Genomic DNA, 5,046 nt, shown 5'->3' with positions numbered 1-5,046 from the left:
TCTCTGAAGGCTGGGTATCTCCTCCCACATGCTCGCGGCATACACCCAGGGTCTGGCACCCCTGGGGCCTGGCACTCCTGGTGCACCAGGGGGCCCGGTGCACCTGGGGCCTGGTGTACCCGGGGCCTGGTGCACTTGGGTATGGTCTGTGGCTCTACCTAGGGCGTGAACCCAGGACCTTCTGCATGTAAAGCAGATGTGCTAACCACTACACTATGGAGCCACCTCACTATTATATTTTTAAATAGTGAGTTATTGTTCAATGATTAAGTAAACACTATTTTGGAACAGGATAGTTCTCTTAATTTAGTGCCATAAAAACTTGCTATTTTCCTCAGTTCTATAACACTGTATGTACGTATGTCTATGTGTGTATGGATGAGTATACACATTATCATTGTTGGGTAACCATCAGTTATTTCTTTTTATTGTCACCACAGAGCTACGTATATTAAATTCTTACATTTCAACATCTTTTTTTCTGTAGTTATGTTATAATTCTCTCATTCTTAATGTTCTGTGCTTGCAATTTTTTTCTTCCCTTTCTCAATCTCACCAGAAGAAGAAACTAATATTGAGCTTTATCACTTAAAAAATCATTAATATGAATTTATGTTTTTATTTTCTGAATGACTTTCAGCTTTGGAAGTTTTATTCTCTTTACATATTTTTTCTAGCTTCTTAATTTTATTTTTTTTAAATAATAAAAGTATTTCTATCCGAATACAGCTTTGGCCACATCTCATAAGTTTTCGTGTACAGTTTTCTAATTATTTCATTATCATTAATTTCTTAATAACTTGTGATTATAATTTTATTTCCTCTTTGGCATACAAGTAATTTTAAAATTTCCTCACTATGTATCATTTTAATATAAACTCCCAGAATTTTTCAATGGTTTTATGCATTATTATCTGAATATGTATTGTACAACTTCCATTGTGTGTGCTTTAGTGATTTCCTTCTTGTTTGGGAATTCTAAAGTATAATATATTCTTAAACTTCAGCATGATCACAGAAAAAATATTATATGTCGACATTATTAAACGTTAATATTTTTCTACATAAATTTTCCTGATTTATCGTATTTTATTCTATCTCTATCATCTATCGTCTATCTATATCTACATGTAGATATCTGAAAGTTTGTCATAATTATATTCAATCTTTTTAAAAAAACAGATTTCCAGACACAACCTATGCCTTTTTAATTCACAATATCTAAGAAATGGTTTAAGAATTACTTATTAAAAGTTTGCCTCATGATTCCATGAAGTTGGAGTTTTCTGATTTGTTTTTGTTTCTTTTTCTTTTTTTCCTACTACTTCAGCTTTACAGATTTTTCACAATAGCTGATATAAGAATCTCCTAGGGAGAATATTTCATGAGAAATGCTTTTCAAAACCTGTTCAGTGGTTGGTCCTACAGTGAGTGTGTGTGTGTGTGTGTAAAAGCCTAAAGTTGTGGTAAGTAAAAAGAGTTAAATTGAGTTAAATAAGAAATGATACAAGATTTAGGGGACATGGACTATAAACAAAATTAATAGAGAGCTCTCTAATGGGTGATTGTGAGATTCAATTTTTAAATAGAGGCATCAGTGTTAGCTTTCATTTGAGTGAGGACAAGAACAAGACAATAGTTAGCAAATGGACCTCTGAGGAAATTTAGCAGTGTGGATATCAGCTTTAAAAAGAGTCTGGAATGAACTTTCAAGCTAAAAAAAAAACAGATATGTTGGGGAAATTGGAAAAATCCAAGATGATAGAACATAGTAAATAAAGTCAAGAGTGTGTATGCATGAATGAGATAAGAAATAATGACCAGGCTGATTGAGTGTGACTTGAGGCTGTTGTGAGAATTTTGCCTTTTATGCTGACCTAATGGAAAGTTTGAGCAAAGGAGTCATGTGATCTGACTTATTTTAAAAGGATCACATTAGATAATGCATTTAGAATCGATTGAAGTGAGATGAGAGTAAAGGCAGGGAAATCAGTAAGGAGACAGTGGCGGGAATTCAGGAGACCATTAACAGTGGCTCAGATTGGGGCTGTGGTAGTGAAATAGGTGATAAGTTTTCAGATTCTGGGTTTATTTTCAAAGCATATTCAATAGAGTTTCTGAATTGTTATATGAAATCAACAGAAGCTGTTAGAGTCAGTAGAGCTCTTTACATCTAAACTAACTCCTCATGACCTCATTCTCTTCTTTCTTTGACCACGTAACTTGCTTTGACTCTAAGTGGAAGAGACACATTTCATGTCTTTCTGGAATTTTTAAGAGCTCATCATGCTGTTATGAAACCAACAGTATTCTAGAGAGTGGCTACTCTATCAACCTGGGAAGAGAGTGAGAATGATGACAATATTGTTCAGATTCCCCAAGGGACCTATAATGGATATATAAATAGCAAGTGCAAGAAATAACTTTTTTTAAACTAACGATTTTTGCCAGTTATACCTAATGAGCTTACATAGCCTAGGATCTGAAAAGAAGAAAAAAATAATAGCATGTGTTGGATACTACTGGCTGCATTTGACAAGTGCTACAAAAGATGAGCTTAATAATTTGCTGGTTAGCAAACAGAAATGAAAGAGGTTGAAAGGAGTGGAAAAATTGGAGATTTGTAGGCCCTGGAAGAGGTAACTGCTTTTTACCATCTACTAGAATAAAGTAAAGTTGAGAATGTCTTTAAGCAAAGAAAGCCTTTTGGCAAGGATCAAATCAATGGTAAACCTCTCATTCCCATTGTTACTACTTCTGATTGGATTATGATGGTACTCAGTTAATTTAGCAGAAAATGGCTCAGGAAAAAGATGTAGCTTTCCCACAACACTTAATAAGCTCAGTGCACCTGCAATTAAGTCATGTCTCAAAAAGAACTTTAAGTATGGCTATTGGCACATGGAACTGACTGGAATAAAATAAATTAAAAAGCTGCCTAAGTTTTTGAGACAGTTGTACTGCCAAAAAGAGCCTCTGACCTAACCTAAAAGAAACTGTGTTTGTTTGAGACTTAAAATAACCCTGAGGCCCTAAGGATCAGGACAGTTTGACAAAGCTGCTTAGACTCCAAAGAGGGCATATTCTCTAAATATCATTTCAGATATAACTACAGAGGATAATCTCAAAGGAAGGTGTGCCCATAAGATGGAACCAAGAGTCATAAAGAAAAGTGAACTGGGGGAACTTATCCCATGAAGCAGAATTGAAGACTAATCAATAATTATTCCCCACAACCAAAGCAGGAGACCTTCCCAACTGTCTGTGGGATTTCAGAATAGTTGTGGATCAGTGACTGCCATATCTACTTTTGAATCTAAGTATCTACTATGGTTTCATCTCTGTACAACCATTATATATTGGGTGCATGAGTACTTAATAACTTTACTTTTGTGACTATATGTTTCTCAATATAGTAGAACTATTGTGCATCAACATTCATCTTAATTTATTATAAAAATGTTTAAATATATCCAAAAGTAGAAACAATAGTACCTTATGAACTGTGATTATAGCTATTACCTAGGTCCAATATTTCTCTTAATGTTGTGCTTTCTTTTCTTTCTTCTTCTTCTTCTTATGTTGCCAGCAGATCTTTCTTAGTAGTATGCAATTTAATCAGAATTTGTCCTTGATTCATCTATGAGCTACATTAATTAATGGAGCCTGATGCTAGCATGAGAATAGAAAATAAATCAATGGAACAACAACACTTTCTAGAAAAAATATATGACCTATATGCGCTTATCATATAATAAAAGTGGCATTTCAAAATATAAGAGGAATAATAAAATATTAAATATAGCACATTAAGGCATAAAAGAAAGAACTTTACAGATTAAACTAGATAAAAAATGTGAAGTACTTTTGGGAAAAATATATTAAAGAAAATAAATAAATAATCTGTAAATTTGGTATTTTGGGGACAAAAGCTATATATAAATTTTCGCTGCACTTGTTATATAAAGAGCCCCATAAATAAATAAGAAAATGTGAATTCTGATTATAAAACTATACATTTTCATTAATCATGTAAAACAAATAACATTTCTCAGGAAATGATTTTACACTTTCAGTAAGACAATAGTTTTATTAATAGTATCCATTACTACTAACAGTCTGGAGAAAGAGGTTATCTCAATTGTCATATGTGAATGGAATGGATATTGGTACGATATTACTGAAATAAAATTAGAATATATTAAAATTTAAAATGAGCTCTCTGTTAATTTAATAATCTTACTTCTAGAGATTTATTTTTCTTTCCTGTCATTCTTTCTTCTTTCCTTCCATCCTTCCATAATTTCTTTTATCCCTACTCCTTTCTTCTTTGTTTTATTTCCTTCTTTCTCAAGTTAATTTGCTTAACCAATCTCAAAAGATAATACATTCCCTTCATCATCTCTGTTATTCCTCACAACAACCCTGTGAATTTGCCATTTATAAAACCCCACAAAAGATTGGGTTGGAACTACCTTCGATGACTCATAAAGAGATATGTTAAGAAAATCATGTTATATACTCACATCAAGCATAGAATTAGTTGAATAAGTAAAGCAGTGCAAGCAAGGCGATTTAAAGAAAGGCAGAACTGAAAGTATATAGTCAGCTTCAGAAGAAAAGGAATCTTTGGTACATTTAGTGCATATAAAAAACTGATAATAATCTGTCTTTTTGAGCTCGGCTGATACTTTTTTAAGCTCCCTTTCGGACCAAGTCGCTCTCATATCCCATGTGGTCAGCTTATGACCAGGTGAGCCCTATTGTGAAGTAGCCATTCTCTAGCATTGGATGGACAGATCGCATAGGATATTTGCATATATGGATATGCAATTCGAAAACTACATATACTAATTAAATCAATGGACTAGCAAATGTTATTTGACATTTCTCAGTGAGTTTGAGTAACTTGTCCAAGATCACATAGCTAGTAAGTTACAGAGTAGGATGTCAACCTGGATCTAACTCCGGGGCACCAGCTCTTAACCACAATACCATACTATTTTATTCATTTATTCAATCATTCATCCTTCCATTTGTCATATA

The sequence above is a fragment of the Pteropus medius genome, unplaced genomic scaffold (assembly GCF_902729225.1).
Source record: "Pteropus medius unplaced genomic scaffold, Ma_sr-lr_union100, whole genome shotgun sequence".
NCBI lineage: Eukaryota > Metazoa > Chordata > Mammalia > Chiroptera > Pteropodidae > Pteropus > Pteropus medius.
The sequence above is the reverse complement of the archived record's forward strand: the minus strand, read 5'-3'. Positions refer to the sequence as shown.